Source organism: Myotis brandtii, unplaced genomic scaffold (genome assembly GCF_000412655.1).
Source record: "Myotis brandtii unplaced genomic scaffold, ASM41265v1 scaffold383, whole genome shotgun sequence".
Classification (NCBI taxonomy): Eukaryota; Metazoa; Chordata; class Mammalia; order Chiroptera; family Vespertilionidae; genus Myotis; species Myotis brandtii.
This window is the reverse complement of record NW_005364711.1, coordinates 1088898-1104035: the sequence shown is the minus strand read 5'-3', so window position 1 is coordinate 1104035 and position 15138 is coordinate 1088898.

Sequence of the window (15138 nt, the reverse complement as noted above, 5' to 3'; positions counted from 1 at the left end):
AGGGAGCGAGAGAGGGGTGTGTGGGCGTGTGTGTGTGTGTGTGTGTGTGTGTGTGAGAGAGAGAGAGAGAGAGAGAGAGAGAGAGCTAGGGACAAAAGAGAATATATATATCTACATATATGTGTTTATAGATGTATCTGTATGTGTGTATAAAAGACAATGCTTCCAAAATCCATGAGAAGAGAAGGAGGAAAACAGAGCAGAGACTGGGAAAGAGGAAGAGAAATAGGGTGTGAAAGGGGAAGGGAGGTAGAAAAGTCTGAGGAATCAAAAGAGGAAGAGCAGGGTGGAAGAATCACAAGAAAAGGAAACAGAGAAAGAAAGACGAAGACATCTCTTCTCAGCAAAGTAAACAGCCAGCCATTCTGAGGCCATTCACTTGCCAGAAATTCTCAGGGTGCTCCTGGGCCTAGGAAGTGCGCGTTTAGCCAGAGAGGGCTCCTCAGCGCCTGCCTTGTCTGGGAGGCCACTCTCTGAGACCCTGACTGGTGCCCGTCAGAGAGGATGTGGAAAAGGCAGGCAGGCAGGCATGGGGCTGATGGGGGGTTGGGTGTGCCAGGGCCATCCCTGGGAACCCTGGGCACTTTCCTGCTCCTGCCCTTCCTCCTGAAGCTGCTCAGGGGACCCTCTGACCCAAGTCCCCAGTGGCCTCCTGGGCAGGTGTCCACGCATCATCAGGTTGTCCTTGGGGCCTGGCCTGAGTCTGCCCTCCCTCTTATGTGCATGGAGATGTGGACCCACAACCTCACTGTGTCTCAGTTTCCTCATCTGTAGATCAGCACAGTGTGAATGCCCACCTCCTCAGTAGTCATGAGGCTTCAGTGACTGCAGACACGTCCTGGCCCTGAGTCAGCCTCAACAGCTCCTGGCTGTGGTTGTTCTCCTTGTGACTGAGGCTGGATTCTGGCTCCCACAGCTACAGCTTTGACTCTGGAGCAGGCTCCCGGCCCATCAATCCGGGGCTGACTGTACGCTGATGACATGATGTCTTACATTCAGGGAAAGCAAGCATGGGAATTCTGGCATTTGGTAAATGACTCGGGAGAGAGAGATTGTATTCATTCAGATGACATTTTCTGCGCACCTACTCTGTGCATAGTCCCATCCATGTGCGTGGTAGTGCCATGACAGCTAAGGGACAAAAGAGAAGCACGCAACACTCCTTCCCAAACGTTTCCTCTTTGTTCTTCTTTTTTTGGGGAAAAATGTTTATGTTCCTGTCTTTATATATATATATATTGATTTCAAGGAGGAAGGGAGAGAGATAAAAACATCAATCATGAGAGAGAGTCATTGATCGGCTGCCTCCTGCACACCCCACATTGGGGATTAAGTCCACAACCCGGGCATGTGCCCTGACCGGGAATTGAACCGTGACCTCCTGGTTCATAGGTCGGCACTCAACCACTGAGCCATGCCAGCTGGGCTCTATCTTTTGAAATAAACTGTCAGCTTTTTGCGGACAGGGACCTGCCTTGCTCCTTTTTACTTCCCATAGTGAATGGCATAAAGTAAACGCTTAATAAATATCTGAGAAATAAGCCAACAATGACACAATGAGAGGCCCAAGGCCAGGCCTCTGAGTGGCGATGGAGAGAGAGGGCCCCAGCCTTGTCTTGCCACCGCCAGAAGTAAGTGGCATCTTGGAATATGGAAGCCATGAGATGGGAACTGGGCTCTGAGTCATTGTGTGACCTAGGACAAGTGGCTCCATATAGCTGATTTTGCTTCCTAATCTTTCAAATGAAAATGTGCCCTCTACCACCTTGAGTTGTTGGAGGGATAAAGCCAATTGCAGAGTTAAACAGTGGCATTTGACCCATACGATGGTTCAAGCACCCTTCTTCTCTGGGCCCTTTCTCTGGACAACAGGACAGAGCCCAACTCCTTTGTCTGCTCTAGTTCTGCAAGAAGCGAATCAAGATAAAAGACCCCGGGTTCATCCTATAGGTCACCGTGGTTGGCAAACCTCGGCTCGCGAGCCACATGCGGTTCTTTGGCCCCTTCAGTGTGGCTCTTCCACAAAATACCACATGCAGGCGCGCACGTACAGTGCGATTGAAACTTCGTGGCCCATGCGCAGAAGTCACTATTTTGTGGAAGAGCTGGTATTTTGTGGAAGAGCCACACTGAAGGGGCCAAAGGGTCGCATGTGGCTCATGACCCACGGTTTGCCAAGCCGCAGTTTGCCAACCACTGCTATAGGAAATAGACCCGTTCAGAATTCTTTGTGAACATTTGGGAATATATTTGGGAAAAGGCCAATGGCATTTTCATAAAATAATAGTAGTATTATGGCAGTAGCTTTACACATACGCTATATCTCATTTCATCTTTACATCAGTTCTATGGAGGTGTCCATAGCTCCATTTCACCAAAGAGAACATGGAGTTCTTAAACACTCAGCCAAATTTGCATGGCTCCTGGGGAAGAAGCCAGGACTTGAACACCCTCTGTGGATCTGATTCTGAGCTCCTTTCGCTTTCTCCTCCACCCCCTGGTGCCTGTCCATGTGTGTCAGAATAACTTCCTGCTCATCGGGAGCTGCAGTCAGAAGATGAGGGGATGGACGTGGGGGGTTGGGTGGGGAAAGGGAGGCCGAGAATCCTTTTTCTTTTCTAATTCCATTGTTCACTGTCCATCGCATCCTAAGCACACAAAGGCCTCAGCCAAGTCCCTACGTATTTAAAGAGTAGCATAACTCCAGATTAAGTTCATATCCACGTTCAAATAGTAGCCACCATGTGGCAATTGCCAAGTTATTTCTACCCTCACGAGAAAGGGGAGAAAGCAAATATTAGCCAGGCCCTTCGAGCTGGAGCACAGAAATCAGATCCCAACGGGGCAGAGCCCTGCTGGGGAGCTTGAGCACAATCAAACCTTTTCATGTGTCCACCCCAGTCTGCTCCTTTCTCACTGGGCTCCCGCCTAACGGCTCCCCTCCGGTGGCGATGAATTGGTACCAAAGTGGTCCGGGCTGTTTTGACACTAAGCATCAATTCCACAGCCTCGGTTTTCGTCGACAAATCACTTATTCTAGCTCATTACAGGGCTGGAGTGAGTTTTCCCATCAGAAGGGAAAGCTTCATTCACTCTGCCTTTCATTGGCTCAGGAAGGAAAGACAAAGAGAGGGAGGCAGGAGGGAGCTAGGCTTGAGCTATTAGAGAATGGCCACATGTTTCCTCCCTGGGACACAACCCAGAGAGATGGAATGTCACTAAGCCAAGCACGCCGAGTTCCAAGAGCAGGGCTCGGGTTTCCTGAGAGCAGCCCGGTGGGTCTGCATCGTCCCCCATCTCAAAGGCACCAAGAGGTGCCCCTACAAAGGCATCAGACTGGCAGCCAGAGAGGAGGGGCAGGTTGGGTTTGCAAGAGGTGAGACCAAGCCACAGGTAACAGGAAGTGGGATAAAAGTGTCACTAGATCACTAGTCCTTCTGCAAGGAGACAATCTCCCTCAAACACGATGTGCAGACCGTTGGAGAGTGCACCTACTATGTGCTGAGACCCAAGGCAGGTGCACTCCTCTTTCCCACACCTTCCATGGACACCGAATGCAACAAAGAGCCGCTGTCCATTTATTCCCAATCTGGGATCCTTTAAGAGGACCCCTGGGAAAAATGACTGAGGCCTCTGTGCCAAAGAAAGCTGCTTTCCCAGAAACCATTTTTCAAATAAACAGCACGAATCTTATAAATGATGCTTTCTGCTTTACTTTGACCAACCAGAAGTCCCCAGACAACTGTGCTCAATGACTTTAATCATTGTGCAAGGCTCCATGCTGCCCAGGTATGAGCGTTCACACTGTCCTAGATCCATATTTCTGTCCAACTCTTATTACCCCTTTGCCTTGATTTCTTTAATGTACTGAATCTCTTTTAGAAAGCTGTCATATCTTTTCTGGAAAGAAAAGACGTATATGGGGCCCAATCCATTCGTCATTAAATAAATAAACAAAATGCCGAATTTGGTCTCATCCTCACAGAAGCCTGTTGGGATAGTGATCATGGTCCTCAATATTTCGGATGATAAAATTCAGGCACGGAGAGCTTAAGTAACTTACCCAAAGTCACACAGCTCCTGAGAGGCATAGCCAGGATGCCAACCCAAGTCTGCCTGACTTGAAAGCCGGTGCCCTTTCCACTGCCCCATGAAGCTTCTCCTGGCCTCCTGATCCAGGGGCTCTCAAGGTCTCAAGACCTTCCGGAGTCCAAGAGTCTGTAGATCCAGCCACTGTGCCCATCTTCTCCCCTTTCACCCAGGATCGGACAAGAGGGCACAGGTGCAGCTCTGTCTTCACATCCTCCCCAGCCCAAGCCCGGCCAGGCCTGAAACAGCATGCTGAGGGCTCGGCGCCTTCATTCTGGAGCTGCGCGTGCTGGGAGGGAAGCCTCGTGCATGTGTTTCTGATTTGTGTGCATCCCCCTGGTCTCCACAGAGCCATTCCAAGTCCAAAGAGCCCTGGGAGCCTTTGGGGGTTTTTTTGTTGTTGTTTTTATACCCCCTCCCCTCTTCTCTTCTTTCTCTCTCTCTCTCTCTCTCTCTCTCTCTCTCCCTGAGTACTAGACTGCCAAGCGAAAATGTAACTCAACCCCAAAGGGCTCAACAGATGCTAGAGACTCACAAGGCATCATCCCCTGGAGATGCCCGCTCCACCTGTGGGACTCCTGCTGGGCATGACTCTTGGTCTGCCAGGAGGGGATTGCTTCATAGTATTTTTAGCTGATAAGGTATCTAAATGCCTAACCACCTAGAGCAGCGGTTCTCAACCTGTGGGTCGTGACTCCTTTGGGGGTAGAATGACCCTTTCACAGGGGTCGCCTAAGACCATCGGAAAACACATATATAATTACATATTGTTTTTGTGATTAATCACTATGCTTTAATTGTGTTCAATTTGTAACAATGAAATTGGGGATCACCCAATTTCACCCAATTGAGGAACTGTATTAAAGGATCGCGGCATTAGGAAGGTTGAGAACCACTGACCTAGAGGTTAGGGGTGATTTCTCCACTTTAGAGGTGAGGAGATGAGGCTCTGCAAATCAAGAAGAAAGACCCCTTCGTTTATTTGCTGCCTGCCTTTCATCTGATCTCACTGTGCCCTCTCCGCAGCCCAGGGAGGCAAGTGGGAGGTGGGCACCCTCATAGGGCATCTTCCCCTCATCAGACCACTTATAAGAGGTGAGGTCGGAACTCAAGCCCAGGACCGTGTGATTTCAAAGCCATGTTTTCCCGCCGGGCGGGTTGAAAAGAGAGGCAGCTCAAGAGGGGCTAGCAGGGAAGTGGGGACACGCACTTGAAGCCACCCGACTCCTCCCTGAGCATCATCAGCAAGCCAAAGACATGCCGAGCAGACCCGTTGTCTGCAGACTTGTGCAGGAGCTGAGTGATCTGGGCGGGTGGGCTCATTCAGAAACGGCCTTCTCAGGAGGCGAGTCCTGAGCTAGCCTGTGGAGGGCGGGGAGCAGCTTCTACGGAAGCGCTGCTGTCCTCCCGTCCCTTCCCTGCGTCCCACCTCCCCACCAAGACCAGCTACTTGCTTTGCCAGCACAGCGCAAAATGAGAACGTGGGTCCTGTGTTCAAAAGTTATCCTTCATAAGACGGCAACAGGAGAGCACTAAACCAACTCAGGGCCCCGTGCGCCGGCTCAGGTCGCATGCCCATGAAGCCGGCCGTCAGTGACTCCTTTCTGGACCCACGTCAGAGGTCTGGGAGCTGCCTTAGAGATCTAGTTCCAAAAGCCCAGGGGAGACCTGCCCAGACAAGGCTCAGGAGCTCATAAGTGGCCCACCAGGCCCCTCTTCGAATACACCATTGCTGCTGGCAGCTCCCGCCCAAATCCAATCTCAAGCAGGATGAATGAATACCTGTTGATTTAATTCCATTGGGGGGGAAAAATGATACTCATTCACAACCAAGTGTAAATAACCAGTTATCAGTTTAAACTGTGACCCTCCCACAGAGATTTTCATTTTCACAAGGATCAAAGCTTTAAGCTCAAGAAACACATTTCACTTGCTGGCCTTCCAGACATAAAAGAGTGGTGGGGGGTTGGGGGCTGATGACAGAAAGGAGAAGGTATTTTCCTGCCCTCCTATGGGCCAGGCCAATCCCAAAAGGGCAATGCATAGAGAGACTTGGTGCTGGATCTTAGGGATCCCTCCTAGCCTCTCACAGTGGCTCAAACCAGTACTTAATTTTCATCATGTGGGGCTCATTGAAGCAACTGACCATTGCGCTCTCCATCAAGGCTAAAGGTCTCTGTATAGGAGACGGGCTCACCCTGACTTTGGCCTTTCCCTGCAAAGTCATGATGGAGTCAATTCTCCCCTCAAATAGGACCTGAAGAAGAAAGGAAGGAGGAAGAGCAAATAGGATGGTGGGCAGAAGGGAGGCAAATAAAGAGGCTGACCACTCCCCAGGGTACACATTTGCTATAGCATTTCCTGCTAACATTTAGCCCTGAATCTCTGGGCCCCATCCCCTGCTCCTGCCTCCAGGACACAGGCACACTCAACATCTTTTCTAATGTTTTCTAATTCGTTCAGGCTCCTTGGTGCATCACATGGTTGGTTGTTGTTTTTTTCTGGAATATTCCAACCAACACCTCTCAGAGATTAATTGACCCGGCTGGGTCATGAAGGGCATGAAGTCCTTTTGATGAAACCAGACCACACAAGGGCAATGCCCCAGTGAGTTGTTAGCTTTCTGCAGCCTGATCCTGCGTTTGCACTTGGAGTCTGACACCTACCTCCCCCACCCTGCTCCACCCCACCCTTTATTTCAACTCTCAAGGGTAGTGCCCTTTCGGAGGTCAGGAACTCTAAGAGAATTCAATGAAAGCTAATATATTCTACCCCACACCCCAAACGCACAGAAACATAAAATGATGTTTACACAGACCCCCATTGAAAAACCCCTGATTTAATTCATCGTTTTGTGGAATTCACTCTTTTGTGTGTGTCAGCTCTTCTCCCCATATCTAGTATGTGAATGGTTCAAAGCGGTTAGTTCTGCTCCCCTTTCTCTTTATCACTGTCCAAGACTTTTAATATTTTATTGATTTTTTACTGAGAGGAAGAGAGAGAGATAGAAACATCAATGATGAGAGAGAATCATTGATTGGCTGCCTCTTACACACCCCACACTGGGGATCGAGCCCCCAACTCGGGCATGTGCCCTGACAGGGAATTGAACCCTGACCTCCTTTATAGGTTGACGCTCAACCACTGAGCCATGTTGGTTGGGCTTAGGTCATTTTTTAAAAATTATTTTTTAAATAGCAATTTCATATGATTCAACCTAATACGAAGAGGAGACCTGATCCCAGAGAGGGAGCGTGCTCCTCCCACAGGCACAGCGTCAGCGAGTGGCAGAGCCCAGACGTGTCCAGTGCCATTTCAAGAGCAAAGAAAGGACAAAGGCAAGGATTTTAAGCTTCTTCTGTGAGTAGTTCTGTTAAGGGAGGGTTTGGCAATGAGCATTTTAGATCTTCAGAAATGCTGACCTTGGAGCGTTTACTGTATGTACACCAAGCATGTCAAACTCAAAGGCTAGCACGGCCAAATAAACAAGGTTTAAGTTTATGTGGGCTGCAAAAAAACAAAAGCTTCAATTTTCATAGAAATGTAGGTTTATTCGATAGAGACCATGCTGAATGCAAAGGGCTGAAATTAATGAGTAATTGTTAACATGAAATAATAGAACATTTTAATAACAATTAATATTTTTTCTTGAATATTAACTTACCAGACATTGAATAACTGCACAAATTAATAAGCTTAACGTAAATAAACCTATTTTTCTTGTTCTCCCAAAGCAAAATATTTCCTATTGAGCACACCAAACAAGTCAGTACAAGACTAATGATGTGGCAATTGGCTGCTAAAATATTCTCTGCTAGTATTAGTGGAGAGAAATGGTGCACCTGCGCATAAGGCGCATAAGGGAAATGCAACATGATTATAGTAATCAGTCATTAGCGAACACTGTAATTTGTTATTAATAATTATCTATAACAGGATATTGTAAAAATTAAGTTACGAAATTTTTATTAAAACGTTTCTTACATACCATTATATTGGCTGGGCCGCAAAAATATTTGTTGTTGGCCATATGCGGCCCATGGGCCGTGAGTTTGACATGCTTGATGTATACTGTCAGGCTCATCTATATAAATAAAAGCCTAAGCAACCGTCCGACCATCCGACCGTTCGGTAGCTATGACGCGCACTGACCACCAGATCACAGACGCTCAACGGAGGAGCAGAAACCATAGGCATGGAAACATGGAACAGACTGATGAATCTCAGAGGGAAGGGGGAGGGGGAGGGAGGGAAGAGATTAATGAAAGATCTTATATGCATACTAGAGGCCTGGTGCACAGATTCATGCACCAGTGGGGTCCCTCGGCCTGGCCTGCGGGGATCGAGCCAAAACCGGCTCTCCAACATCCCCCAAGGGATCCAGGATTTTGAGAGGGCACAGGCCAGGCTGAGGGACCCCACCGGTGCACAAATCCATGCACTGGGCCTCTAGTAGTAAATAAAGTATTTAACATTAGTGCCATTGTCACTGAAGCAGGTGCATCTGACTTCGCCTTTCAAGACCTTCTGCAGGTAGGCATGAGGTGAGCAGTCTTGGAAGATCCTGGTGGTGAGAGACAGCATCCCTCTCCTGCCTGTAGTGTCTACAGGTCTTGGCACCATTCCAGGTACAGAGTCACTGTTCAGTAATGTTTGCAGATCCAATGCCTAATGTCTCTTCACTTCTACCCTTTCAGGCCATGGGCCTTCAGCCAATGGTCACCCCTCTGTTCCTACTCCCCCAGGGTCAGAAGAGGTCTCCAGGTCTTGTTCTGTGACTTTCATTTTTAGTTAAAGAGCTTAGGGTGCCAGGGGTGGGGCAGAGGGTAGGAATTGTTTAGGTAATCTATGTGAGGGAGATATGAGCTCACTGAGCCACTTTTTGTATTGCATTTAGAAGACAGGTTTTTATAAGGAAAGGGGGGCAAATCTATCCCTATGGGGAAGGGGGCATTTGACAGCAAGCATTAGCCTCCTAAGAGGGTTCACAAGGTTATACTTACTCTCTCTCTCTCTCTTCCTCCCTCCCTTCCTCCCTCCCTCCCTCTCCCCTTCTCTCTCACACACCCACACATGCACACACTCATTTCATATCTGGCACCAGGTTGAGTAGGTCAGAAAGGAATGGTGCCATTGTTCCCTGTTTATGCTTGTTTTTTAAGAGACTGCCCCAGAAAGTCACTTCTCTACCCTTCCCCTACCTGAAAATGAGATTAGAACTTGCCCTTGATTTTGCCCCAGGACCGGTCCAGCTCAGAATGCTCACAGCAGGGCCATTCAATGCGCACTAATCATTTCTTCCTATCTCCCATGAGATTAGAATGCTCTGGGCTCTGGCTCCTGGTACAGCCTGACTGTGTTAGGCCCCGACACTCCCCAGCCACTGTGAAATACCCTGGAAAAAACAGGTCCTGGGAGAAAAGATCTCTTTAAGGAGCCGCAGCCTCAAACTCCTCTTTCACTGAAGTACTTGGCGGAGGTGGGGGCAGGGAGTCCAGGGACTGAGTGGTCATGGAAGGAGCAGGATCTGCATGTTTCAGGAGACCTCTGCCCTAAGGGGAGGCTGCTAGTGGGGCATTTCTGATGAAGCCCTTGAAAACTCCTCCTTTTCCTTGGTAGGTCCCCAGGCTAGAGCCCAAGATCGACCGAGGTCCTCAGGAGCCTCAATGATCAGGTCTCCAAGCCTCTCCTGAAGATGAACTTCTCGGGTCAACCTCCTGATGGCCCAGGAAGAAAAGACTGCCCACCTCCAGTTATCTCCAGCCAACCTCCAGGCCTGGGTCCCACGTGCCTCCCTCTCTTTCCAGCTCTTGTTTCAATCAGACAGAGCTCCCCTTGAAGCCTCAAAGGAGAGGCTGCTTCTCTGACTCCTTCCAGCTGTCCGAGGCCAGCTAAGAATAACTGCACCCGAAATAGCACTTGGGGTGATTTAGGTGTGGCTCAGCCCCGAGGCAGGTGGATGGACTAGACGACTTTGGGGAGTTCCTTCTACTCCTTGGATATCTCATTCATTCAACAAAAATATGCTGAGCACCTACTACGTGCCAGGCATGATGCTAGGAACTGGGATGCAATGATGAATATTTGGCCCCTGTCCTCATGGAGGTCTGAGCTCAGTGAGTAAGCCACAGCCCCACCTTTGCCCTCACCATCTTGCCTACTGCAATGGGGGTCAGTAGGTGCTGCCTCTGTGCCTTGACACTGTGTTCAGACCTCTAGCCTGGCTTGAAACATGCCGTATTGTATTTACCCATCCCTTCAGTTGCTTCACTAGTCGATTCTGAATTCTGGAGACAAGAATCATTTCTATATCACAGAACTGTGCACATTGCCTGCCCATTGTAGAAGCAGAATAAAGATTTGTTGAATAAGTGGATGGATGGATCGATGGATGGATAAAAATATGCTGAGCACCTACTACGTGCCAGGCATGATGCTAGGAACTGGGATGCAATGATGAATATTTGGCCCCTGTCCTCATGGAGGTCTGAGCTCAGTGAGTAAGCCACAGCCCCACCTTTGCCCTCACCATCTTGCCTACTGCAATGGGGGTCAGTAGGTGCTGCCTCTGTGCCTTGACACTGTGTTCAGACCTCTAGCCTGGCTTGAAACATGCCGTATTGTATTTACCCATCCCTTCAGTTGCTTCACTAGTCGATTCTGAATTCTGGAGACAAGAATCATTTCTATATCACAGAACTGTGCACATTGCCTGCCCATTGTAGAAGCAGAATAAAGATTTGTTGAATAAGTGGATGGATGGATCGATGGATGGATGGATGGATGGATGGATGGATGGATGGATGGATATAGATCAATGGATCAAGTACTTTATGGAAATATTGACTAATAGGGATTTCCTTCCACCTGCTTCTTTCTTTGAACCCAATTTGGTTTGGCTCCACTATAGCAACTTGGTCCATACTAAAATTAAATATAAGACATCTAACCACCTGAAACTAATATAATATTGAATGTCAGCTATAATTTTAAAAGATCTTTGAAAATAAATATTAGACATCTAAAGTAAACATTTGAGGGAGAGAATAAGGATGGCAAATTTATGACATACAGGCCGATGCTTCTCACTCGCACACTGTTTTCCACTAAGTTCAGACACGCCTTCAGAGTCCTTCTCAACACAGTTTCTAGGACATTTGCAGCCAACCATTGGAGATGTTAGGCCTAGTGAAGCTTATTCGCCATCCATGAACCAGAAGATCAAGCTTGGCAAGAAGAAGCTGGGGTTAGATTCTGACAGATCATTGATATCAAATGGTGAGGTGCGAAGCTTCTAAAACAAAGTCTTATGATGAACAGGCCTGTCCTACTGTAATTAATAAGGAGCAGTTCTTACAAGTACATTAACATTTTCACTCAGATGCTAGACGATGATTTTGTTCTATGTATTGGTTGATGGATTGTTTACTCATCTCCACAGAAGCCCCCTGAAATTCCCAAGTGCCCCAGGAAATTGCAGAATATCCAAAGCCAGCCCTAGAGAGGGTCAAACTCTTTTTTTTTTATTGATTAAAATATTACATATGTGTCCTTATCCCCCCATTGTCCCCCTGCTCATGCCGAGAGGGTCAAACTCTTATGTCACCATCTCGCCCAGAACCTCCAATGGCTCTCCATCAGCCACATGATGAAATGCCAGCTCCTTAGCAGACCATTCCAGACATGCCACAAAATCCAAGGCGCAGCCACAGTGGACTCCTGGCAAACATGCCACTTGTCACTAAAACTTTGCCCTCATTCTCTCCTTCCCTAAGACTGCTCACTCCCCATCCCCACCTACTTTAAATCTGCCCATTCTTGTGAGAATATGGGAAAATGCTTATTACTGATTCATTTTTGACAATGAATACAAGCGTGTATGACATGACAACAACAGCTACAGAGATGCTGTACCCAGGGGGAAAGGTTGGCAAGAAATGCAGCAAAATGCATGCAAAACTTATGGTGGTAGTATGGACTATTTACTAAATAATAGGGGAGTTTTTTCCTTTTCTTTCTTTTTTTTTTTTCATTGATTCTAGAGAGAGGTAGGGAGAGAGAAAGAGAAATATTGATTGACTGCCTCCTGTATGCATCCCAACTGGGGATCAAACCTGCCACCTGGTCATGTGCCCTGACTGGGAATCGAACCCGAGACTCAGTGCATGAGATGGCGCTCTAACCAACTGAGCCACACTGGCCAGGGCCTTTAAATGGTTTTTAACATAGTTCAGTTGTTCTTATAACAAGACTAGTGGTCTGGTGCATGAATTCATGCACAGGTGGGGTCTGGCCGGACTGTCGAACTCCCGGTTGAACTTCTGGTCAAACACCCGATCGAGGGGACAATTTGCATATTAGCCTTTTATTATATAGGATTATTACACTGAGCCAACATCTACTATAGGGTGGGAATTAAGCTACTTTTAAACCTTACACCTTTATCACAATTCAGTTCAAATGTTATCACCTCCAAAATGCCTTCCCTGACTATCTACCCGCATTGTCCCACAAGACACTATATCTAACCCCTCTGTGTCCCACAGTCTTTCAATACTGCCTCTATCAGAGGAGTTATCAGGATTGACACTGAATCATAGATTATTCTATACATACCTGTCTTTAGCTTTATGATAAAAGGACATTATTTTTTAATCAATAAATGAAACAACGGTCATATTTTCAACCTGCACTTACTAGAATATATAATATTATGATATGATAATGATGCTATGATATGATATGATGTGATATAGAATAAATCATGACATTCTCATTACTACTTACAACATTTTATGTGAACCCTCTTCATTTCCACTTCCCCCCACCAAGTCATTCCAAATCCCAGGCAATTACTGACAAGCATTTATAAGACCAAAATGTAGGACCTTCAGGGTGGAAACTGCCCAGATCTTCTGACACACGTTGGCCTTTAAAACAAGTAAAATCAACCAGTAGGTAATCTATGTGAGGGAGATATGAACACCGACTCTTGCTTGTGAGCTGTATACTGATCTGTGGGATTTAAGCATCAGCCAGTTGGGTGAAGAATTAGGTGTGCCCATGCCACTGACAACAATAAGAGAATGGGCCTTCACTCCCGACTGAGACTGTGCAGAATTTCCCATAAAACTCACACAGGTACAGCATAATTGGTAGAGGATTATTTGTTTGAACTTGCAAAATGGATTTCTCAAATGTTTGAGCTGGTGCTAGCAGTGTTTTCAAAGTGCCTGCATACTCATCTTAAATACACACATTATTAAGGGATTTTATTTGACATTTAACAATTTTGTATATTAATATTCCCCCTCTTTGCCCCAAATGGCCTAATCCGTCTAAATCCACAGCATCAAAAGTCATTACACAAAAAGAACAAGATGTTGCCAGAGCCACTGTGGCCCAGGCATTGAATTTGCGTGAGCTGAGATGATTCAGGCAGATTTATATCCTGTTATTTCCTGAACTCGGAGCAAAACCTCACAGGTTCAAGACTTTGAAAGCATTTGTCTGAGCAATCTCACTTCATCACTTTGAAAGGGATGGAGTTTCTGCCATCTGCTCAAGCAGCGATGCCTTCATGAAAAGGAGAAATCTCTCTCTCTCTCTCTCTCTCTCTCTCTCTCTCTCTCTCTCACTTTCCCCAGCTGGATATATGAACCCCAGAGTGAGTCCAAGGCCCACGGCCACTGGGAAGAGGGGATCTTTACTTAATCTTCCTCTCCTGGAAATTTCTCTATTACCTCTTCCCTGGGTTTCCATGTCATGGAAAGATACTTGCAGAGTGAATGTAGGTGGCACTTCAGATTCTGAAATTATTACTTTGTTCTTCTCACAAGCAAATGACATAAGGGTTGGGCTGGAGTAGTGGTTTTAATCATTTTTGAGTCACACACATCTTTGAGAATCTGATGAAAGCTATGTGCTCTCTCCCTTGAGAAAATCAGATATGTGCACACATGCAAAATTTTGCTTGCAAATATAAGCAGTTCACAGGGTGAATTACTCATCCATGGGTTTCCCAAGGGTCTACAAACCCCAGTTTAAGTGTCTCTGAGCTAAGTAACAAACATTTGCATGGCCCTTTGATTTACAGCGCATTTCCAAATCTTTCTCTCGCTAGACCACTTAGTAAGGCAGGTACCCATTTCACTCTCATGCCAAAAAGAAAAAAATGTATTGCCAACCTAGCTTATAAGAAATATGTTTTGACTTTCTGCTCCCAAATCTTAATTTTCAGCCACTCCTGATGGGAAAGTGAACTCTGAAATTTTAAATTCTATTTGTTATGCTTTTAAAGCTAATTTGTTAACACTAATTCTTCTCTTTTTTTTCCCCCTATGAACTGGAAAGATCACAGACTGAATTCAAAAGGCCTGGGCCAGAATCTCGCCACCGCCTTCCCCAGCTGTTCCCAAGTCATGTCTCTGAGCCTTGGCTTTGTCATCTGAAGAAGGGGCATGGCAACACCTACCTCACACTGGTCCAGAGGATTACATGAGTCACGCCAGGATTCTCGTCTGAGCCACACCCCCCAGTGGGACGTATCAATATCTCGGAACACATTGCAGCAGACCTATTGTTCCCATAATACAAACGACAAAGAGTCCAACCTACAAAATCTTCTAGACTGGTGGCGCGGAGCAGAAGATAGAGAGAGCAAGTGTTGCAGGTAGCAGGAGGGCTTTCTTCGGGGTTCTTAACTGCTGAGATAACAATGATTTAAACTAGTGTCTATCCTGAGAACATTAGGGAGACACGATGATGAAACGCCACTGGACCCCTGGTACACTGGTTTGGAAGGAAGAAAAGACGGTGGGAATCTGGCGAAATCAGAATAAAGTCAGTGGTTTATGGAAGAGCATTTTACCAATGCTAATGTCTTAGCTTTGTCAGATGCACCACGGTTATGTAAGGTGCTGGCATGAGTCGAGACTGGAATAAAGGTATTGGGATATTGGGAAACTCTCTGGCAACCTTTCTCTCTTTGTAACTTTTTATACACCTGAAATTATTTTTTTAAATATTTAATAATTTTATTATTTTTTT